This window comes from Natator depressus, chromosome 4 (assembly GCF_965152275.1).
Source record: "Natator depressus isolate rNatDep1 chromosome 4, rNatDep2.hap1, whole genome shotgun sequence".
NCBI lineage: Eukaryota > Metazoa > Chordata > Testudines > Cheloniidae > Natator > Natator depressus.
In genome coordinates, this window is record NC_134237.1 from 12,841,849 (window position 1) to 12,866,782 (window position 24,934).

The 24,934-nt window shown below is 46.8% G+C and overlaps 1 protein-coding gene across 2 annotated transcripts in view; it reads right to left on the reverse strand.

Moving 5' to 3' along the window:
• NPFFR2 (neuropeptide FF receptor 2) overlaps window positions 1-23,569 on the reverse strand; it is a 39,733-nt gene extending 16,164 nt beyond the window's left edge. The window contains exon 1 of one of the 2 annotated variants that reach the window (XM_074949933.1): window positions 23,552-23,569. The gene's annotated coding sequence lies outside the window, so the exon portion shown is untranslated. Of the gene's footprint in view, window positions 1-23,228; window positions 23,308-23,551 lie in introns of those variants that run through there. The other variant, XM_074949931.1, reaches the window with a different exon arrangement.
• Between the last annotated feature and the right edge of the window lie 1,365 nt (window positions 23,570-24,934).

Here is a 24,934-nt window from a genome sequence, read left to right on the forward strand (position 1 = left end):
AGGCAGCTGGAGCACAGACCCCCGCTACAGCCCCTGTGTAACCAACCGCCCTCCTCCCCAAGTTCCATAGCCTCCTCACCCAGACGCCCAAGAATGCGGTGGGGGGGCCTCCAGCCACCCAGCCACTCCACCCCAGAGGATTGCCCAAGCAACAGAATGCTGGCATTCAATAAGTTTTTTAAACTTTTAAAGTGCTGTGTGGCCTTGTCCTTCCCTCCTCCACCACCCCTCCTGGGCTACCTTGGTAGTTATCCCCCTATTTGTGTGATGAATTAATAAAGAATGCGTGAATGTGAAGCAACAATGACTTATTGCCTCTGCAAGTGGTGATCGAAGGGAGGAGGGGAGGGTGGTTAGCTTACAGGGAACTAGAGTGAACCAAGGGGCAGGGGGTTTCATCAAGGAGAAACAAAGAGAACTTTCACACCGTAGCCTGGCCAGTCATGACACTGGTTTTCAAAGCTTCTCTGATGCGCACCGCGCCCTCCTGTGCTCTTCTCACCGCCCTGGTGTCTGGCTGCGCGTAACCAGCGGCCTGGAGATTTGCCTCAACCTCCCACCCCGCCATAAACGTCTCCCCCTTACTCTCACAGATATTGTGGAGCACACAGCAAGCAGTAATAACAGTGGGAATACTGGTTTTGCTGAGGTCTAAGCGAGTCAGTAAACTGCGCCAGCGTGCTTTTAAACATCCAAATGCACATTCTACCACCATTCTGCACTTGCTCAGCCTGTAGTTGAACAGCTCCTGACTACTGTCCAGGCTGCCTGTGTATGGCTTCATGAGCCATGGCATTAAGGGGTAGGCTGGGTCCCCAAGGATAACTATAGGCATTTCAACATCCCCAACGGTTATTTTCTGGTCTGGGAATAAAGTCCCTTCCTGCAGCTTTTGAAACAGACCAGAGTTCCTGAAGATGCGAGCGTCATGTACCTTTCCCGGCCATCCCACGTTGATGTTGGTGAAATGTCCCTTGTGATCCACCAGTGCTTGCAGCACTATTGAAAAGTACCCCTTGTGGTTTATGTACTCGCCAGCTTGGTGCTCCGGTGCCAAGATAGGGATATGGGTTCCGTCTATGGCCCCACCACAGTTAGGGAATCCCATTGCAGCAAAGCCATCCACTATGTTCTGCACATTTCCCAGGGTCACTACCCTTGATATCAGCAGACCTTTGATTGCGTTGGCTACTTGCATCACAGCAGCCCCCACAGTAGATTTGCCCACTCCAAATTGATTCCCAACTGACCGGTAGCTGTCTGGCATTGCAAGCTTCCACAGGGCTATTGCCACTCGCTTCTCAACTGTGAGGGCTGCTCTCATCTTGGTATTCTTGTGCCTCAGGGCAGGGGAAAGCAAGTCACAAAATTCCATGAAAGTGCCCTTACTCATGCGAAAGTTTCGCAGCCACTGGGAATCGTCCCAGACCTGCAACACTATGCGGTCCCACCAGTCTGTACTTGTTTCCCGAGCCCAAAATCGGTGTTACACCGCATGAACCTGCCCCATTAGCACCATGATGCCCACATTGCCAGGGCCTGTGCTTTGAGAAAAGTCTGTGCCCATGTCCTCATCACTCTTGTCACCGCGCTGACGTCGCCTACTCGCCCGGTATCGCTCTGCCAGGTTCTGGTGCTGCATATACTGATGGATAATGCGTGTGGTGTTTAATGTGCTCCTAATTGCCAAAGTCATCTGAGCGGGCTCCATGCTTGCCGTGGTATGGCGTCTGCACAGAAAAAAGGCGAGGAACGATTGTCTGCTGTTGCCCTGACGGAGGGAGGGGCGACTGACGACATGGCTTACAGGGTTGGCTTACAGGGAATTAAAATCAACAAAGGGGATGGCTTTGTGAGAAACAGAATGGCCCCCTCAAGGATAGAACTCAAAACCTCAAGGATAGAACTCAAAACTGGGTTTAGCAGGCCATTGATTTCATGGAGGGAGGGAGGAGAAAATGAGTACAAAACAAATCTGGTCTATTTCTTGTTTTGATCTGCTTCATCTATCTTTATACATCTTGCTTGCAGCAGACTGTGCAGTACGACCGCTAGCCATCGTCATCTCCTGGGTGCTCGGCAGAAGACGGTGCAGTATGACTGCTGGCCATCGTCTTCTGCTGGCTGCAGATTAAAAGACAGTGCACTGCCGGTAGGACTGAATCGCCATGAAACGAAACTTAAAAGGGAAATGACCTGGCTGAGTCAATCCCATGTTTGCCCAGGCGCCCCGACCTCATTGAGGTCGGTTAAAAGAGCACCCTGGACTACGTCGACGATGGCTACCAGTCTGCTGCCAAAAGGTAATAAACTGCTGCTGTGTAGCAATGCAGTACCACATCTGCCAGCACCCAGGAGATATATGGTGACGGTTAGCTGAGCGGGCTCCATGCTTGCCGTGGTATGGCGTCTGCACAAATAATTCAAGAAAAAAGGTGCAAAACGATTGTCTGCCCTTGCTTTCACGGAGGGAGGGAAGGAAGAGGGGCCTGATGATATGTACCCAGAACCACCCGCGACAATGTTTTAGCCCCATTAGGCACTGGGATTTCTACCCAGAATTCAAATGGGCGGCAGAGACTGCGGGAACTGTGGGATAGCTACCCACAGTGCAACGCTCCGGAGGTCGATGGTTGCCTCGGTACTGTGGACACACTCCGCCGACTACATGCACTTAGTGCATTTGTGTGAGGACACACGCAATCAACTATATAAAAATGCTTTCTACAAAACCGACTTCCATAAATTCGACCTAATTTCGTAGTGTAGACAAGGCCTCAGACGGGCCATGTGGAAGCATGCTCCCTCCAGTAGATGTGGTCAATGGCATCTGTCCTCTGCCACTCCATCTGCTTGATATTTGTTCTGGACTCTTATGCCCAATGACAGTGAGACATTGGAAGCTGAGAGCATCTCTGGTCCATCAAGCATCTGTCCAGGATGCTCAGAAGAAACCTCTGTACCTGCAGACCCTTGTTGTTCCACTTCAAGAGAGTGAACTTCCCAATTCTCCCTCCCCAAGCTGTCCTGTCCACGGAGTAAGCTCCCCCAGTCTCTCACAGCTCTGCCCCTCACAATCCAGAGGGGGCAGAGGACTCAAAATTCACTATGAACTTCTTGTTCCCATAGAGGATCATCCAGAGGAGCAGACCCTAGAAACCACTCACACCCCTAAGCTCTCTGGGGGATAGCTATGGAATGAAAGAATTAAAGGTAGCTTAATTTTGGTTAAGAAAACTATATGTTTGCTTTCTAGTTTGTGGTGGTAAGTAGAGAAAGATCCTAATCAGCAAGTACAGGAAGGCCGTGAGAACAATGAGTTAGAAGACCAGAATGTAATGGGAAGGATGTATGGTTTAAAAAGTAACTAATAAAATACAGGAAAGTTTTTTCTCTCAACGAGAGGGGGCTGTAGCTACAAGACAAAGAAAAACTATCTTGTAAAAAATAAGCACGAACCTTCCCACGCGCCAATGTTATCTTGAAACTGAGGCCCATGTGAAGAAAAGGGCAACAGAAGAAAAACGGTTGATAAGAAAGGTGGGAGGAGGAGATAAGAAGGGAAGGCCTTAGAAAAAGGAAAGTAGCAAGGGTGAACTGTCCCTGACTGGGGTTTACTGACACTAGCAATTATGTTTGCTGAAGAGCCATAAATTTGAGGTTGTTCATCGGATCCAGTCCAATCACACTGGGGCGAACTGGGATTAAAGGACTCTTCTCTGGTCTGGTCCATCAGTGAGTATAAATGATCATAAATTTGTAACTGTTTTGTTACTGTCTGGGTGTTGTAAATGCTTAATGGTTAGGCTTTTATACATGTTAAGAGCAGTAGTATGAATCGCATTTGGGCTTTGGATTTCATAAAAGAATGTATGCTTAAGTTAATGTTTGCCCTATATTTTTAACATTCATAACTAATAATTTCAACACTTTTTGACATGAAAGCAAAGCTGTCCATTGTATGCTTGGACTACGGGTTTACTTATTTAAGGGAAACGTATCCTGCCAGCATCCATCAGCCAAAGCACTGGGCTCCAACCCAACATAAAGACACAGCAAACTCTTCTGTGAAGCTCCTGCCAAGCATTTCAAAAATCCTTATGTTACAGCAGCATGAAAGAAAGCTCTGCAGGTCAGCAAGGATTCCTAGCCTGGACCATTTAGACAATCCTGATCTGGAGGAGACTTTTCTGTGATTCTTGACAAGCAAGACTCACCTTTGCATCCTACTTCTGAGCCATGCTGAGCTCTCTTCGTCTGCAGCCAAAGGTTGGGCTTGCAGAGCTAGCAGACTCGAACTTACATGCAGAACTGGCAATGCTCTTGGACAGCTCCATAGACAGAAATTGTAGCCCCAAAGTTTGCTCTTGCAATGATTACAACCACCACAGGTGAAAAACAACAAGGAGTCCGGTGGCACCTTAAAGACTAACAAATTTATTTGGGCATAAGCTTTTGTGGGTAAAAAACCCACTTCTTCAGATGCATGGAGTGAAAATTACAGATGCAGGCATAAATATACTGACACATGAAGAGAAGGGAGTTACCTCACAAGTGGAGAACCAGTCTTGACAAGGCCAATTCAATCAGGGTGGATGTGGGCCACTCCCAATAATTGATGAGAGGGTGTCAACACCAAGAGAGGGAAAGTTGCTTTTGTAGTGAGCCAGCCACTCCCAGGCCCTATTCAAGCCCAAATTAATGGTGTTAAATTTGCAAATGAATTGTAGCTCTGCAGTTTCTCTTTGAAGTCTGTTTTTGAAGTTTTTTTTGTTGAAGGATGGCTACTTTTAAATCTGTTGTTGAACGTCCAGGGAGATTGAAGTGTTCTCCTATTGGCTTTTGTATGTTACCAGTCCTGATGTCTGATTTGTATCCATTTATTCTTTTACGTAGAGACTGTCCGGTTTTGGCTAATGTATATGGCAGGGGGCATTGCTGGCACATGATGACATATCACATTAGTAGATGTGCAGGTGAATGAGTCCCTGATGGTGTGGCTGATGTGGTTGGGTCCTCTGATGGTGTCACTAGAGTAGATATGGGGACAGAGTAGGCAACGGGGTTTGTTACAGGGATTGGTTCCTGGGTTAGTGATTCTGTGGTGTGGTGTGTAGTTACTGGTGAATATTTGCTTCAGGGTGTGGGGCTGTCTGTAAGCGAGGACTGGTCTCACTTACAGACAACCATTAATTAATTAACACCATTTAACAGGTGAAAGGCTCCGTCTTGTGGAGCTCATAAGCTACACAGGAGCATAAAGATTTCATTACAGAATCTGTTTCTGCATTAAAATACAGAGCTTACTAAATTGAAAAATTTCTGCATAGATGTTATCTATGATATTACTTTAATTATGCAGGTAGTACTGCACTGCTCAATGACAGAAAAAGTCATTACTGTGTATGTGCAAAACTCAGATTTTACTCTCTATGAATAGACCTTCAAAATGAAAAATACTGTTCTGAAAGCTAGACACAAAGCTTTGACGAGCAGAGCTATTACTGCAGCATACTGCCTCCCCCCAAACCACTCTAAGATTAGCTAAGAGAACATGAGTCTGCTATTTATGCCTCCCCATGGCTCATCCCTGGTGCACCTAAAACCACAATTAACTTCAGCAGACATTGAAGGTACTTAGCAAACTCAAGTGCAATAAAGCAAAAGGAGAAGTAATGTGAGAGTTGTTCATAGAACCGATCACTGAAGAAGACACTTTTCTAGGCTGCATCACTCATGTTGCAACTGCCAAAAATATATGACAAAAATGCCCTCTTCTGTTTTATTCTCCTTCTCTGTGGTGAATAACATCACCTAATCTCACAGGGTCTTATGAAGATAAGTTTATTAAAGCTTGTGGAGCACTCAGACACTATAATGAGATCACCATAGAAATACCCATGAGGAAATTAATAATGTATTCAGGGCAGGGTTTGGATAGTGTGCTTTAAATAATACATGGGACCACACACTGACTGAGGATAAACAGAAATATTGAAAAACTTCCCATTCAGAGGTCCTGTGGGGGGAAGAAAGGTATGAGACCATGTAATTAAATATTGTATCATAATGCATATGCACATGGGGACTGAATTAAGGTTGCCCGATCAACCTTAATTCTCGCATTTCCTAGCTTTTGAATGCTTGTGTCATAAATGTAAAGGGAAGGGTAAACCCCTTTAAAATCCCTCCTGGCCAGAGGAAATCTCCTCTCACCTGTAAAGGGTTAAGAAGCTAAAGGTAACCTCGCTGGCACCTGACCAAAATGACCAATGAGGAGACAAGATACTTAAAAAAGCTGGGAGGAGGGAGAGAAACAAAGGGTATGTGTGTCTGTCTATATTTTGTCTTTGCCGGGGATAGACCGGGAATGAAGCCTTAGAACTTTTAGTAAGTAATCTAGCTAGGTACATGTTAGATTATGATTTCTTTAAATGGCTGAGAAAAGAATTGTGCTGAATAGAATAACTATTTCTGTCTGTGTATCTTTTTTGTAACTTAAGGTTTTTGCCTAGAGGGGTTCTCTATGTTTTGAATCTAATTACCCTGTAAGGTATCTACCATCCTGACTTTACAGGGGGGATTTTTTTTTATTATTTCTATTTACTTCTATTTCTATTAAAAGTCTTTTTGTAAGAAAACTGAATGCTTTTTCATTGTTCTCAGATCCAAGGGTTTGGGTCTGTGGTCACCTATGCAAATTGGTGAGGCTTTTTATCCAACATTTCCCTGGAAAGGGGGGGGTGCAAGTGTTGGGAGGATTGTTCATTGCTCTTAAGATCCAAGGGTCTGGGTCTGTAGTCACCTAGGCAAATTGGTGAGGCTTTTTACCAAACCTTGTCCAGGAAGTGGGGTGCAAGGTTTTGGGAAGTATTTTGGGGGGAAAGACGTGGCCAAACAGCTCTTCCCCAGTAACCAGTATTTGTTTGGTGGTGGTAGCGGCCAATCCCAGGACAAAAGGGTGGAATATTTTGTACCTTGGGGAAGTTTTGACCTAAGCTGGTAAAGATAAGCTTAGGAGGTTTTTCATGCAGGTCCCCACATCTGTACCCTAGAGTTCAGAGTGGGGGAGGAACCTTGACATGGTGGCATAGTGGTGGGATTAACCTGAAATCATTTTGAGATCCAGTTGAGATTTTTTGAACTGGAAATACAGATTTTAAAAAGGAAATTTTTTTTTCCTTTGGAAAGGAAGTCCAAAAAGCAGCTGGAACTGAAAGCAGCTTGTTTTTCTCTGCTTTGTGGCCAAGCAGAGACAAAAGGGGATTATCTTTGTGAATTGCAGGTTTTCTTTGCCTGGAGGCAGGGTACTTAACTCCTGCAGGGAAACTCACAGTCTTCCAACCCAGAGTTTTGTTTTTTTTTCCCTAAAAGTAAATGGGGGTGTGTGTTCTACCCAATTGCTTTTTCTTTGGGCTGGGTAAGCAGGTTTCCACATAGTTGGAGGTTTTTTGCTTTGATTTGGGCCCAGAGCAGAGACAAGGGAATTGTCTTTTTCTGTAGGCTGACAATCACTATCAGAGAATAGATATTCTATTCCAGCACAGCAAAATTTTACAGCCAAGTTTTGTTTGTTTATTTCTAAACCTCGGGTGTAAAGTTAGTTAAAAACAGAGAGGTTAGAATGACAAAATCCGCGGCTCGACTACAGCTGCAGTTAACCAAATTTCAGGCTGAGGAAAAACAAAGGGAACATGAAAGACAGATAGAACTCATGCGGCTGGAGAAGGAGGTACAGGAGGCTGCCCACAAGAGGGAAATGGAGGCAAGGAAGCATGTGGAGGAGGAGAAGAAAAAAGAGAGGAAGCATGTGGAGGAGGTGGAGAGGATAAAGGCTCAGCAGAATATACCAACAAACCCTAGCAATCCTTCTCCAGGTACCACTTCCCATCCCAGAAAGTTCCCCACCTACAAGGCAGGTGATGATACTGAGGCCTTCTTAGAAAACTTCGAAAGGGCCTGCCTTGGGTACAGCATCTCTACCGACCAATACATGGTAGAGCTGAGGCCTCAGCTCAGTGGACCCTTAGCTGAGGTGGCGGCTGAAATGCCTAGAGAACACATGAACGAGTATGAACTGTTTAAATCCAAGGCGAGAGTCAGAATGGGGATAACACCCGAGCATTCTCGTCGGAGGTTCAGAGCCCTAAGATGGAAACCAGACGTGTCATTTACCCGACATGCCTACCACATTGTGAAACATTGGGATGCCTGGATATCAGGAGCAAGTGTTGAATCTCCAGTAGATGTGCCCTTCCTAATGCAAATGGAACAATTCTTAGAGGGTGTTCCTGAAGAAATAGAAAGATACATCCTAGATGGGAAGCCCAAAACTGTAATCGAGGCAGGAGAGATTGGAGCCAGATGGGTGGAGGTGGCAGAGAAGAAGAAAACTGGTCGCAGTTGGAGCGGAGACCAGAAGGGACAACCCCAGACCCCACCCTATTACCGGGGGCCGCCCAAAGCCCCACCTACCTCCCAAAGAACCCTCCAGACCCCTTATCGTCCCACCACCCCGTTCTCCAGCAACCCTCCTCGCCCCAGTGACCCGTCAGCTGGACGATGTTTTAAATGTAACGAGCTGGGGCATGTAAAGGCCAACTGCCCCAAGAACCCCAACAGATTACAGTTCATTGCACCGGAATCACACCAGAGGTCCACAGGCCCAGATACCTCCCAGATACCCTTGGAGCGGAGGGAAACTGTGAGTGTGGGCGGGAAGAAGGTCACCGCGTGGAGGGACACCGGAGCACAAGTGTCAGCTATCCATGCTTCCTTAGTGGACCCCAATTTAATCAACCCAGAGATCCAAGTGACGATTCAACCCTTCAAGTCCAACTCTTTCGATTTGCCTACAGCCAAGTTGCCTGTCCAGTACAAGGGCTGGTCAGGAATGTGGACTTTTGCAGTCTATGATGATTATCCCATCCCCATGCTGTTGGGGGAAGACTTGGCCAATCATGTGAAGCAGGCCAAGAGGGTGGGAACGGTCACCCGCAGCCAGGCTAAACAAGCCGTGAGGCCTAGCTCTGTTCCGGAAACTTCTATCAGGACCCGGTCAGAGGTGATGGACCCGGACCCCAGGCCAATGTCTGCAACAGCAGTAGTGGATCCAGTCCCAGAGACCCAGACGGAACCAGTCCCAGAACCGGAACCAGCCGAGCAACCAACACCAGACCCATTGTCAGCACTGAATCCAGTACTTGCAACCTCAACACCAGAGGGCCCCACCGACCCTGACCTGGCAGCAACCGATAACCCTACACAAGAGGCTCAGCCGGAGCCTGAATCCCAACATAGTGCACCAGCGGAGAGCGGTTCACAGTCAACAGAAACAGCTCCATCCCCTATATCGCTTCCAGAGGGACCAAGCCTAGGTCCACAATCCAATGAGGAACTGATGTCTCCAGCATCAAGGGAACAGTTCCAGACTGAACAGGAAGCAGATGAAAGCCTCCAGAGAGCTTGGACGGCGGCACGGAGCAACCCACCACCTCTCAGCTCTTCTAATCGATCCAGGTTTGTTGTAGAAAGAGGACTTTTATACAAGGAAACTCTTTCTGGTGGACACCAGGAAGACTGGCATCCTCAGAGACAGTTGGTAGTTCCAACTAAATACCGGGCCAAGCTCTTGAGCTTAGCCCATGATCACCCTAGTGGCCATGCTGGGTTGAACAGGACCAAAGACCATTTGGGGGGGTCATTCCACTGGGAGGGAATGGGCAAGGATGTTTCTACCTATGTCCAGTCTTGTGAGGTGTGCCAAAGAGTGGGAAAGCCCCAAGACCAGGTCAAAGCCCCTCTCCAGCCACTCCCCATCATTGAAGTTCCATTTCAGCAAGTAGCTGTGGATATTCTGGGTCCTTTTCCGAAAAAGACACCCAGAGGAAAGCAGTACATACTGACTTTCATGGATTTTGCCACCCGATGGCTGGAAGCAGTAGCTCTAAGCAACACCAGGGCTAAAAGTGTGTGCCAGGCACTAGCAGACATTTTTGCCAGGGTAGGTTGGCCCTCCGACATCCTCACAGATGCAGGGACTAATTTCCTGGCAAGAACTATGAAAAACCTTTGGGAAGCTCATGGGGTAAATCACTTGGTTGCCATTCCTTACCACCATCAAACAAATGGCATGGTGGAGAAGTTTAATGGAACTTTGGGGGCCATGATACGTAAATTCGTAAATGAGCACTCCAATGATTGGGACCTAGTGTTGCAGCAGTTGCTCTTTGCCTACAGAGCTGTACCACACCCCAGTTTAGGGTTTTCCCCATTTGAACTTGTATATGGCCATGAGGTTAAGGGGCCATTGCAGTTGGTGAAGCAGCAATGGGAGGGATTTACACCTTCTCCAGGAACTAACATTCTGGACTTTGTAACCAACCTACAAAACACCCTCCGAACCTCTTTAGCCCTTGCTAAAGAAAACTTACAGGATGCTCAAAAAGAGCAAAAAGCCTGGTATGATAAACATGCCAGAGAGCGTTCCTTCAAAGTAGGGGACCAGGTCATGGTCTTAAAGGCGCTCCAGGCCCATAAAATGGAAGCATCGTGGGAAGGGCCATTCACGGTCCAGGAGCACCTGGGAGCTGTTAATTATCTCATAGCATTCCCCACCTCCAACCAAAAGCCTAAGGTGTACCATATTAATTCTCTAAAGCCCTTTTATTCCAGAGAATTAAAGGTTTGTCAGTTTACAGCCCAGGGAGGAGACAACGCTGAGTGGCCTGAAGGTGTCTACTACGAAGGGAAATGTGCTGGTGGTGTGGAAGAGGTGAACCTCTCCATGACCCTTGGGCGTATGCAGCGACAGCAGATCCAGGAGCTGTGCACTAGCTACACCCCAACGTTCTCAGCCACCCCAGGACTGACTGAACGGGCATACCACTCCATTGACACAGGTAATGCTCGCCCAATTAGAGTCCAACCTTACCGAGTGTCTCCTCAAGCTAAAATTGCTATAGAACGGGAGATCCAGGATATGTTACAGATGGGTGTAATCCGCCCCTCTGAAAGTGCATGGGCATCTCCAGTGGTTCTAGTTCCCAAACCAGATGGGGAAATATGTTTTTGCGTGGACTACCATAAGCTAAATGCTGTAACTCGCCCAGACAACTATCCAATGCCACGCACAGATGAACTATTAGAGAAACTGGGACGGGCCCAGTTCATCTCTACCTTGGACTTAACCAAGGGGTACTGGCAGGTACCGCTAGATGAATCTGCCAAGGAAAGGTCAGCCTTCACCACACATCTCGGGCTATATGAATTTAATGTACTCCCTTTCGGGCTGCGAAATGCACCCGCCACCTTCCAAAGACTTGTAGATGGTCTCCTAGCGGGATTAGGAGAATATGCAGTCGCCTACCTTGACGATGTGGCCATATTTTCGGATTCCTGGGCAGACCACCTGGAACATCTACAAAAAGTCCTTGAGCACATAAGGGAGGCAGGACTAACTGTTAAGGCTAAGAAGTGTCAAATAGGCCTAAACAGAGTGACTTACCTTGGACACCAGGTGGGTCAAGGAACTGTCAGCCCCCTACAGGCCAAAGTGGATGCTATCCAAAAGTGGCCTGTCCCAAAGTCAAAGAAACAGGTTCAATCCTTCTTAGGCTTGGCCGGTTATTACAGACGATTTGTACCACAATACAGCCAAATCGCCGCCCCACTGACAGACCTAACCAAAAAGAAACAGCCAAATGCTGTGCAGTGGACCGAAAAGTGTCAGAAGGCCTTTAACAAGCTTAAAGTGACACTCATGTCTGACCCTGTACTAAGGGCCCCAGACTTTGACAAACCGTTCCTAGTAACTACAGATGCGTCCGAGCGTGGTGTGGGAGCAGTTTTAATGCAGAAAGGACCTGATCAAGAATTCCACCCTGTAGTGTTCCTCAGCAAAAAACTGTCTGAGAGGGAAAGCAACTGGTCAATCACTGAAAAAGAATGTTACGCCATTGTCTACGCTCTGGAAAAGCTACGCCCATATGTTTGGGGATGGCGTTTCCACCTGCAAACTGACCATGCTGCACTGAAGTGGCTTCACACCATCAAGGAAACTAACAAAAAACTTCTTCGGTGGAGTTTAGCTCTCCAAGATTTTGATTTCGACATCCAACACATCTCAGGAGCTTCTAACAAAGTGGCTGATGCACTCTCACGTGAAAGTTTCCCAGAATCAACTGGTTAAAATCGTCCTTGAGATGTGGAAAATATTGTTAGTCTTTATGTACTTGGTAGTATATTTAGAGATGCATGTGTCTTATTAACTCTGTTTTTCCTAGAGCTCCAGGAAGAAATCCCAGCCAGTGTTTCACCCTAGCTGAGATTTGGGGGGCGTGTCATAAATATAAAGGGAAGGGTAAACCCCTTTAAAATCCCTCCTGGCCAGAGGAAATCTCCTCTCACCTGTAAAGGGTTAAGAAGCTAAAGGTAACCTCGCTGGCACCTGACCAAAATGACCAATGAGGAGACAAGATACTTAAAAAAGCTGGGAGGAGGGAGAGAAACAAAGGGTATGTGTGTCTGTCTATATTTTGTCTTTGCCGGGGATAGACCGGGAATGAAGCCTTAGAACTTTTAGTAAGTAATCTAGCTAGGTACGTGTTAGATTATGATTTCTTTAAATGGCTGAGAAAAGAATTGTGCTGAATAGAATAACTATTTCTGTCTGTGTATCTTTTTTGTAACTTAAGGTTTTTGCCTAGAGGGGTTCTCTATGTTTTGAATCTAATTACCCTGTAAGGTATCTACCATCCTGACTTTACAGGGGGGATTTTTTTTTTATTATTTCTATTTACTTCTATTTCTATTAAAAGTCTTTTTGTAAGAAAACTGAATGCTTTTTCATTGTTCTCAGATCCAAGGGTTTGGGTCTGGGTCACCTATGCAAATTGGTGAGGCTTTTTATCCAACATTTCCCTGGAAAGGGGGGGGTGCAAGTGTTGGGAGGATTGTTCATTGCTCTTAAGATCCAAGGGTCTGGGTCTGTAGTCACCTAGGCAAATTGGTGAGGCTTTTTACCAAACCTTGTCCAGGAAGTGGGGTGCAAGGTTTTGGGAAGTATTTTGGGGGGAAAGACATGGCCAAACAGCTCTTCCCCAGTAACCAGTATTTGTTTGGTGGTGGTAGCGGCCAATCCCAGGACAAAAGGGTGGAATATTTTGTACCTTGGGGAAGTTTTGACCTAAGCTGGTAAAGATAAGCTTAGGAGGTTTTTCATGCAGGTCCCCACATCTGTACCCTAGAGTTCAGAGTGGGGGAGGAACCTTGACAGCTTGATTTTGCAACTGTAATGTTCTTTTAATGTAATATTATGTATGGTACATAAGGACTCCCAAATGTGTACATTTAAGTGACTGTGCAACTTGCATTGTATTTAGACCCTTTTCAAATGCATAATATTTACTTGACCAGAATGACCCCTTCAGAGCTGTTACTTTTTATTGTGCATTTTCCAAAAGAGAGAGACTAGGACTCACTAGCAGAAAGTTGTAAAAATGTTGATAACCAGCACGGTGCTAAAACCAGCATTAAAAAGTACTGGGCATGTTTTGTAGTTTGTCCGTGCATGTGGGATGAGACCCTAGGGCCACGGGCAGAGCCCGTTGACTCAATGGTAAGAGTCCAGTGGACGGGGAAAGGCTTTGGATCAGGTCCTTGGTCTTCAGGAGAGGCCAGATCCTGCAGTCACAGGAGGGGCTGCAGAAGACCCTGAACAGTGTGGGATTGGAACATTTCCACTGCAGGTGTGAATCAGCGCAGGCAGTTCACACCACAAGAAGCTGCAGAGCACAGGGGAGTGTTTTGGAAACAGGCCCGGGGAAGAATGGAACTTGTGCATCCTTTGCCTCCTCAAATCTACCAGCCAAAGGAGGATACTGCAGACATGGGCCCATTTCTCTAATAAAACACAGACAGAGGTTCATTAAATATTGATCCCTTTGGAACCCTGCTTGTAATTTCTGTTACAGCTTGAGAACAGCTCGGTTTATGGCTACCCTTTGCCCTCAGATTATTTTTTAATTCCATGAGGGAAAATGGCCTCAGCTGTAGGGAACTACAGGCTGGGCATGAAGTTAAAGTGGCTTGTTTAGAATGTCCTGTGTTGTCTCCAGGCCATTCCATAAAGAATGACTTTGTGCACATCACATTCTACTGGCTAGAGATCTCCCTTGGAATAACGTGAGCTGCTTCGAGCTCTGCTCCCACACCTGGCAGGTGCTCTTGGCCACAAGGAATCTGGCTTTTGTACCTTATCAGCTGTACTATCAATTATTACTGTACTGTCAATCATTAGTTGTTTCCTGCATCTTTCCCAGTGCCTGATGCTGAAGTCCTTGTGCATGCGAAATACCCACTGATGTCAGGGAATGGGGAGTTAGACTTCTAATTTGCCATCTTGTATCATTACAGATTTTCATCCGCTCCGTCCTTTCATTATGGGTGAAATTCACCCCAGTGCAGTGTGCAAGTATTAAGACCATAAGAGCGGTCATACTGGGACAGACCAAAGGTCCATTTAGCCCAGTAACCTGCCTTCCAACAGTGGCCAATGCCAGGTGCCCCAGAGGGAATGAACAGAACAGGTAATCATCAAGTGATCCATCCCCTGTCATCCATTCCCAGCTTCTGGCAAACAGAGGTTAGGGGCACCATCCCTGCCCATCCTGGCTAATAGCCATTGATGGACCTATCCTCCATGAAAGTATCTAGTTCTATTTTGAACCCTGTTATAGTCTTGGCCTTCTAAACATCCTCTGGCAAGGAGTTCCACAGGTTGACTGTGTGTTGTGTGAAAAAATACCATGCCATTTATGTGCCAATTAAACCCTAATTTATGCTTTGTACTGGAACTCCCTATAAGAACTCATCTGAAAAAAATATTACTGTTGTATATTTAATTCAACACATGAACGGTAGAAAACAGGGGCAAATATTTGGGAATGATAAGGACCGGAAGAACCATAAAATAGGCCAGAGCAATTGTATCAATGTAAACGGTTAGGAGAGCCAGAATGGAGGTGGAGTGTCAGACACCTGGCTGTATGTGTTACTTGTTTAGTCTGAGCACAGGTGACTAAACAAAATTGCAGAGGAGGAAAGAATGCGAGAGGGGGCTGAAAGCTGTGGATCCCAGCTGTGGCAAGCAGGGGGTGAATGGAAAGAGGGGGTGCTGCTAGCATGGAACCCCTTTCCCACCAGAGTTACTTGGTGGTTGGTCTGTGGGATTCCTGTTCTGTGCAAGTAGGGAGGGGGAGAACAGAGGTAGGGCTGGTCACACTTTGTCACCCAAAGCCCATAGGGCAAATGGAAGCAAGTTGCTGCAGACTGAGTCTGCAATAGCTAGCACAGATTCCCCCTCAATCACGGCTTAATTTGTGCCAGGGCTGAGCCCCAGCACCTCTAGGCTTGGCAGTTCATAGCCCCGGCACCTCTGGGCTTGCAGCATCGGTTAAGAAAGTAAAAAAATTGCTTGAGCCCTGGCACCTCTTTCATTACAAGTTAAGCACTGCCCTCTGTGCTGTGGAATCCTCCCATGCTGTTTGGCACTGCAGGAAGCCAGACAGCCGGTCAGCAATGCAGAAGCCAGGGGCCACACTATGTATGGCCTTGATTTCTGGCTGATCCCCTGAGATCTGCTTGGGTCAAGGAACAGACTAGCATTTAGTTGCTACTATGTAGAGTGATTGGCTCATGTTTCTAGTGTTCAAGGAGAGTTATGATGACATGGGAAAAAGCTGGAGAAAGAATTTAAGCAAAACAATCAGCTATTTAAATGTTGGCAGAAACAACTGACTGGTCAAATAGATTTTGAACATTAATTTCGTTGTATTATTCCATTAGTGCAGTCATTTTGGCCAAGTATGCAAACAGATCTTCTCCAGCCACAGCAGCATGGGAGCCAGAGAATGGTAGGATATACACAGATCAGAAAAATAAACAAGGCAATAATCTGTGCTCCATGTACGGGTGATCTGGATAAATCGCCAGGTCCCGTTCCGCTTTAAGCCTAGCATCGTAGGACACTCTTAGTTTGATTAATATATTCGGTTTGCTAGAGCTTGAGATACTTGTAATGTAGTTACTATAACTTCCTTTCACAACCAAGTTGCATTTAATATGTAGTAACTCAGGCCTAGACTGCCATGTTCCTTCTAGCCTTGACAAAGGGTATGTCCTCTCAGTGGCTGGGAGGTGCAATTCCCAGCCCAGGTAGACCTATGCTTGTTAGCTCTGCGAGAGCCTAAAAATAGCATCATGGCTGTGGCTGTGTGGGTGGTAACACGGATTAGCTATGTGAGAACAAGCCCACCCAATTCCCTGGGTACATGCTCAGGTGATTAGCCCAAGCTGCCACAGCCACACTGCTAATTTTAGGTGCTTGCTGGACAAGAGCTAGCACATGTATGTCTGCCAGCACTGGGAACTACACCTCCCAGCTACTGTGTAGACGAACCCTGGATCCGTGCAGGGACAAGGAGTCATGGCTTCTTCCTTTGCTGCTCCCTTGGCTAGGGTAATCAAACACCCTACAACAAATGTTCCAAGTTGACAGGGGCCTCTGGTGAATCCTAATAAAATAGGGGCATTGCCATGTATGTCAGCTGTGTCTCCAGGCTGGTGACGGCATTTCAAGGAACCACCTTCTCCTCCCTGGAGATGGAGCGTCTCTGTCAGAAATGCAGCATGGAGTCTGATTCTCCACTGCCTTGCATAGCCCTTGACATTTAGGTGAAGTGGGGGAAGAAATGTTATCAAATGTGAATGGTACCATTTCACACTCACTTTGCACAAGTGTAAGTGAAAGCAGTAGAGAGTCAGGCCCACAGACTTAAGTCTTCAGTTTCCTTGTGCCGTTCAATTTATCTCTTAATAAAAGGTTTGTTTTCTAGTATCCCTCTAAGCTTTTTAATGTTGTATAACAAAATACTAATCTTATATGCCAGACACAAGCTAATATAACATAGCAACTGGAAATGAGGAAATTACTTTTATTTCCAGCCATCATCATCCCAAGTTGCTTTAAACAAGAAAAAAAAAAAACCTACTTTCAGTAACATTCTTTATTAGTCAGTCTTTAAGTTGTACAATTTTGCAAGTAATTTTCTGGTTAGATTGCCCAGGAAATTCATTTCCAGTTAAACTGCTATGAAACTGAAATATAAAATGTATCCTTTTGATATCCCCACAAACTCCTCCTATTCTGCCTCAGTCTCAGTGCTTGCTGCCCCTCCTCCCAGCCTCCAGCTCCTCCAGTTGGTGGAAATGTTGATAATACAATGGCATCAGAAATAGATTGAGTTGGATATCATTCAAAAGTCCTTTCTCGCACGAACACCATGATACTAAACATGACAAACCTAGAACAATTATGTAGATATATATTCAAGAAATTGTTTAAAAATCAAAGTTTTTTAAATTGTACTTTAACACGGGGGAGCAAGGAAGAGGCTCCTGGCAGGTTCTAGGAGCTGCAAGAGCCAAGGCAGGTAGTTGCTGGCAGGGACCGGGGAGCAAGGAAGGTGCTCCTGGCTGGCTGCTGGGACTCAACAAAGACAAGGGAAGTGGTCCAGGGAAATGCAGTTTAGTTAAAAGGACATGGCACAAGGCTGCTATACTTAAAAGGTCCCTGCAGTAGTGGGCAGGCCCGAGTCTCCCCACCCCCACCCCCAGCAGACACTGGGGAAGTGACTATGCCCTGAGAGAAGGGAATTTAGACAGGCCCAGGGAAGGGACTGTATGTGGAACTGGTACCCCCTCTCCTCCAAAAGGGGGCCAAACTGAGACTGACTCAGCTGGAGCACTGGGGTCACTGATGATTCAAAGTAAAGGTAAAGAGTCTCCAGGGAGGAAACCCTGTGGGTGCTGCTCCCCGCCAGACCAGGAACCTTTGCAAATTAGCTAGACCCCAACAGATGGTACCGTGATGGGCCCTATGAGGCTGTGGAAGGACTGAGCCCAGGAAGGGCTGCAGGGACACACCAACTGAGGATACTCTGATGGCTGGACTGTTAAATGACTAGGCCCAGGGAGGGCTACAGGACATTACTGTGGGCTTTGAGATAAGCTTGGTTAGACAGTGTTGGGGTTGGTTTTCGCACAAGGACTGTGTTTGACTTGGCAGAGGGCTGAGTCATCGAAGACCTGCCTGACAAGCGCAGCAGCTGACGAGGCACTGTGAGGGGAGGAAATTGAGGAAAAACTGCACGCACACACACACTCAACCAGGGGATGCTTGCATGAGGTGAGTGCATGCCATTATAAGCTCCTATTTTGCTTAGTCACCCTGTGGCTCGCTATAGAAAACCTTGCAGTTACAATGCGGGGATGCATTGCCCCAAATCAGTGAAATGGCTTAAAATTCATAAAACTTTAAAAGAGATATAGCTCTCAGTTCTAGATGATTAGTTTATAGGTGCTGGTAAACGGTCTCTGACAGAGACTAGTATTTAATGTGTCAACTTCAGGGTATAAGCCAACCACTGTATCAGAAACAATGGAACTGGAGTCAGAGAGCCAGTGTTCCCAGGAGCCTCTGTAAGTGATGGGTCACTTATGAAAGAGGGAACATGGGGAGTTACCCAGCCACACAGAAAGAGCAATGCACAGGTTTTAATAAAGTTTCACGTGTTCAACTTAAACCTCATTCAGCTTCACTTTTTCACATCGCATATTCTTAATTGTCAAAGTGTCTCACAAGTGTTATAATAGTTTTCTAGATTTTAAATTGAAATTTGGTGACCAGATGAGTCTTACAGTGAAGGCTGTGCACCAGCAGTGGTAGACTGTGTGCTCACAGTTTGTACTGCATCGGGGATAGATATAAATGTACGTGAACATCTAATGTAATGCTTCTCCTTTGTAAGCTTTTGTACGTACCGTGTAGGATCTAGTCTGCCTAGTAGAAGGTTTTAATTTGTAAATGCCTATGCATGCAGTAGTAGCCTTTGAAATATTCAAGAAGCTAGCTTTTTAATTCACTGACCCTTATGCACGGGTCACTATTAGTGTTGGAGATGACATTATACAGCTTCATATTATGAATATGCAAAAACTATGAGAAACAGATGTGGCCTAACAAGAAGTAGCAAAGACAAGGTCCACAAACAAGTCCTTGCAACATGCTCTTCACTCCTCTTCCATGCGGAGGCATCTTTTACCGACCCCTTCATCAATAATATGCCAAACCCTTTAACCCTGAATCACATCCAGAGGTGCTTACGGACACCTCTACTGGACTGCATGCAATATCAGATGTACAAGAGCCCCTACTGAAAACAAATGGAGAGATTGTGAGAGATGCACTTGATTCTAATAGGACACGTAGCTTCTTCAGCCCAGTCATTAAATCTGATATCAAAACATTTGCTGACATGGCCAAGAAGACCAAATTTAAGTCCGGCAAGGGAGAGATAATCAGAGCAGCCATCAGTCAAGAAATTATTTTCTGCACAGCCCTGTCCTTAGCAAGAGATGATGTTTCAATGGTAACTGTTCTTAGTCACCCAATAGGACCTGTGCCTAAGTCCCTTTTCCATGCTGATGGAACAATAAGAACAGACAACGCTGAATTAGGGCATCAGGTGGAAGCTCAAGCTAAAAAGAATCCATGAGCTAACAGCATGCAACAAAGAGTCCATAGTGTACATCAGAGATACGATGGCTGTCATACAAATGTAGCTGGAGACAAATTCCACACATTCATGAATTGTCTGCTGAGCAGTTGAGGTAGATCCTAAAGGACTTGACAAAGCAAACTCTGTATGTGAAGTGTTTGACAAATATGAGAACAGTAACCCTGTGAAAACTGCAGAAGGACAGCACTGGACAGGATCTAATGTTGGATGCAAGTAATATCAGGTGATTGGTGGATGCCCTATGCCTCCATGGAAAAAGTTTCTAAACGTGGCATTCAACAAGCAATCACTTGTAAAATTCCTCTGTGAATGTATGGTTCAAAATGCACCTGACAGCATAGAAGCTTACCCAACACAAACTCTCCTTGCTGGAAGCTTTTCCAGTGGTGAAATAGCAAAGTCCATCACCAGTAGAGATGTTGAAGAAGCCCAGGACCTGTACAGTATGCAAGAGGAAGTGGACACAAGTTTGCTTCTGCATGCTGTATGTGCCAATATGGCTTTTGGGTTGCTTGATGTCAAAGGAACCATAATAATTAGGTCACCTGATACAGATGTTTTGGTCCTTGCTGATCACTACTACCCAAAAACGGACCACATAGATAAAATGTGGATTGAAATGTGCACTGTTACCAGTACAACTGACTAGCATCGCTTCATACTTGTGCATGCAATTTGTGCTGCAATCACATCTGACTTCCGCAACATGCTTCCTGCTATACACGCAGTGACAGGATGTGACTCTGTGTCATCCCTATTTGGTATTGGGGAAAAATCTGTATTTAATGTTCTCCAGCAAGGAAGCTGGTAGCAGTGCTGTATGACCACAGCAAGAAAAAAGGAGATCCACAGGGACCAGAATTGCTTGCGCCTCAATCTAGCCATCAAAAAGGACAGGTCACTGGCCAAATTCACACTATGTGAGGACAGTTTTGAAGAGCATGTCAAAAAAGCGTCTTGGCAAACGAAGATTTGGATGTCTTCGCACATAGGTAAACCAAATATTGGATCACCATTGCGGCACAGATGGGAAAATGTGGCTGATAAGCGAATTCTTCTTTTTTTCCCAAGGGCCAAATGGCTTCTGAGCTTCTATGAGACCTTATTTGTGTCTGTACCAGTAGGGATCACTGCACAATCAACTGTGTCTGTAGTCACAACAATCTTCCCTGCACAGAACTGTGTACATGCCAAGGCAATGAAGCAATGGTGATCCATGCACTCTTGACAGAGATCATGATGATGAACAAGATAACAATGATGATGTTGACTAGAAATGTCACCAGTGCTATTACATTTCAATGATATGTGTACAAATGTATTGTTAGATTTTGTTTTGCCCTTTAGGTTGTTTTCTGATGCTTTGATATCACAAATAAATCCATGTTTATGTCTTGAAATAATACACAGAATCATTTAAACTAACAAAAATGAATGCAAATATTTCAAAGTGGTCATTTTAATGTGTTGGTGTTTATCCCTTTTTCTTTGGTAAAAGCCCCACCTGACAGTTGTACATCATACCTCATCTTAAAGTAGACATAAAAAGCTTTCAGATTATGTATGATGTGAATGTGAGAGGATACATTAAATTGACCAAAGGAGTGGTTTCTGTTGCTCGCCTAAAATCACTTACCAAAACAAGAGACCACTTCCTGCCTTTGGATATTGTTAAATACTAATGAAAAAGTTGTGTTCTAATAAGATTCTCATGCCGTAGATTTGCAGTTTCAATTGTAAAGGATGTTACAATTATCAGGGTAGATGAGAGTTCTTTTTTAACATAAGGACACAGAGCAACCTGACTAGATTTTTATAACCTGAAAAATTAATAGAGACTTAGCTTTAAAAATTATGCAATATTTCTAATGTACATTTTCTAAAACTCCCTAAAACAGAAATAGACTCACTATAAAGTGTGTGGCCCACTGTGATGGGGTGTCCATCCCAAACAGGACTGGAAGTGGTTAAGGTGGTCCCGTAGGCATATTAACTCCACAGGCTGTGGCCTCAAGCAGTCCAGGGAAGGAGCAGTGAGGGCTAGGAGTGGAAAGCCCTGAACTGCTGAGTTGAGGGTCCCTTGACTGGAACCCAGAGTAGAAGGCAGGTCCAGGCCACTGGGGAAGTGGCACGGCGGGGCAGTGAACTGGAAGACTGCTTGGGTCCCTGTGGCAGTGACAGAGAATTTGGAGGAGTATACCCCTTCCTCCCAGAAGCAGGGGAAAGGCTGAGTGACCTAGCCGGAGGGCTGAGTCACAAAAAGGACGCTGTGGATCCTGGAATGAGAGAGGAGTTGCAGACTGGAGAGAGAGAGGTGGTGTGTTGGCATCACAGGAAGGGGAGTCACCCTCAAGAGCTAATCCCCAGAGCGACTAGGAGGAGAGGGTGAGTGGTGTGCCCCATCACACACACAGAGAATATAGGACTGGTGACCAGGGGTTCCCACAGACTCTCCTGCTACCTCTTGGAGGTACACTCTCCTTCTAGCACCAAATTATTGATAGCCTGATTGTGCAATCCTTACTCTGGTGAAGACTCGTGCAAGCGGTCCCACTGGCTTTAAGAAGACCTTGTGTAAATAAACACCCAGCAGTATAAGTAAGGGTTGCACAATGATACCCTTAGAGTGTGTGCCCTAATTTTTGGCAGGTGAATTGTCCTATCAATGGGACAATTCACCTGCTGAAAGTTGAGCATCTCTTTAAATACCTTGCTGGATTGGAGCCTTCAAGCCCAGACTCTGCTATTCCTATATTGTTCACAGTCAGTCTCCCTTATGAGCCTATAAATTTGAGCTTGCCTGAGGAGGTAATTATTCAGTCATCTACCTAATAAAAGATAAAACCAAGGCTATGTAGTGGGAGAGTTCAGTTTCCTGCACCATTAGCTTAGATGACCTATTCATTACTTTTGTTGTCATGGGGAAAAATTCAAAGGAGAAGATAGGTTTCAGAGTAACAGCCGTGTTAGTCTGTATTCGCAAAAAGAAAAGGAGTACTTGTGGCACCTTAGAGACTAACCAATTTATTTGAGCATAAGCTTTCGTGAGCCACAGCTCACTTGCTCAAATAAATTGGTTAGTCTCTAAGGTGCCACAAGTCCTCCTGGTCTTTGTGCGGATTCACACTAAGAGGGCTGCTACTAGGAAACTTTTCATTCACAGGTGTGAACGCCCTTCAGCCAGGCGGCGAAGGTGGCGGCGCCCAGGGGCGGCTCTCTTTCCCACGTGGAAAGCGCGCAGGATGGGGCACCCTGACTCTTCACAGCCATCGTGCCCCGCGGGGCAGGCGTGAAGCGTTGCCCTGTGGGTCGAGGAGGTCCACGCCCGTCAGCATTTCCAGCCCGTGTCCCGGCTGGCGGGTAGGGACAGAAAGACGCTGCAATACAGCGGAACGAAAGCCCGGCCCGGAGCCGCGGACCCCGAGCCGGGACCCGGCCCGGAGGGAGCCAGGCGCCGGCAGCAGGGCTCGGTGTGCGCCGGGATGCGCAGGGGAGGGTCCGCTGGCTTCCCCGCCCACCCCGCCGGGGGCCGGTCCCCGCCGCGCGGCTCCGGACACGCGTGGGGCCGGCTCCCGGTGCCCACCCTACCTGTTCAGCGCAGGAAGCCCAGCCGGAGCGGGGCGGCCCGGGCTCCGAGGCGTCCCCCTCCATGGCCCGGCGGCGAGCCGGGCGCCCCGACCGCTAGCCGAGGGGGCCCCCGCCCAGCCCCGCTGCCGGGGCCGGCATTTGAGCAGCGTTGGAAGGGGCGGGCCTGGGGGGGGGGCAGCCCTGCCCCGTATTGGGGGAGCGGAGGCGGGAGGGAGTCAGAGACGAGCCGCCTGTAGCCAGCCGGAGAAACGCCGCAGAGAGAGACTCAAAGCCCCGAGCGCCCGCCCCCCAGCCCCGTGCCCGGGCTAGCAGCCACCACTCACCCAGCTCCAGCCCCTTGGCATCCTTCCGCAGCTCGCCTCCGCACCCAGGGCTGGCCGGAGCCCCGCTTCGCTGCTCTGGGGATTCCTGGCCGGACCTGCGGTGGGGACTAGGAGAGAGCCAGTGGGAAGGAATTGGTCATTAGGCGACATCTACTCCGTCCTCCTAGCAAGGCTCCAGCGAGGGATGGAGGAGGTGTTGGTTGCCTAACACGTGTCTTCCATCTCTGCCTGCTCTGCTTCTAAATCCACTTTGCATTAACTGCTCCAGCTCCAGCCTTAGCCATGGGATCACAGCTAAGGTATGGCTGGAAGAGACCACGAGAAGTCCTCAAGTCCAACCCCCCTGCCCTCAGGCAGGACCAAGTAAACTAAAACTATCCCTGACAGGGGTTTGTCCAGCCTGTTCTTAATCTCCAGTGGTGGGGAGTCTGCCACCTCCCTTGGAAGCCTGTTGCAGAGCTTAACTACCCTGAGAGTTGGAAAGTTTTTCCTATTATGGCACCTTAATCTCCCATGCAGCCCATTTGTGTCCTACGTCAGTGGAGGTGGGGAACGATTGATCACTCTCCTCTTTATAACATATTGGAAGACTGTTACCAGGTCCCTCCTCAGTCTTCTTTCCCCAAGACATGCTAGCAAGTCAATTGAATTTGAAGGAGATCACTGTACTGACAATAATAATTAGTAAATAAACCACATCCTGAAAGCACTTTCCCAAACCCCCTCTTCTGGCTGTCAGACAACTGCCCAGCCTCACCAAGCTCATCAGCAGAAGCAAGCTTCCCCCAGACACATCAAGTCAAAGCAGCACCAGCCAAAGCCATAACAACAAACTAGAAACCTGCAGACATATCTCCAACGCTATAATGATCAGTACCCCCCCCCACACACACACACACAGGCACACCCAGGGCCAGTGCAAGGATATTTTGGGCCCTAGGCGAAACTTCCACCTTGCGCAGCCCCTCTCCCCTCCCCCCACAACCTCGAAAAACTAGTAAACTTAGCATTATAAACAGCCTGTCAGAACGGGTAAGGGCTGTTGTAATGTTTCTTTTTTACCTTTAAGGCACTGCAGTTGTTTGCCATTGCCTCTGATGGTGTCTCATTCAAAGTCTTACTATTGTGCAAAGCTAAACAATTGAGCCTTGCATTGCATCACCAGCCAGGTTAGGCAGGGTGACAAGTCCCCCTTGCCCCAAAGGGCCATTATCCCCTGGTGACTAATTTCTACTCCAAGTCTGTAAAGCAGACTTTTAAGGTAAATACATTATTCCTTCAATATTACCCATGCACACATCTCACAAAGATTCTCACTCTTGACAAGTTACCAGCCTTGTGTAGATCCCTTCCACATTCCTCTTTGTGGGTAAGTGCCCTGTA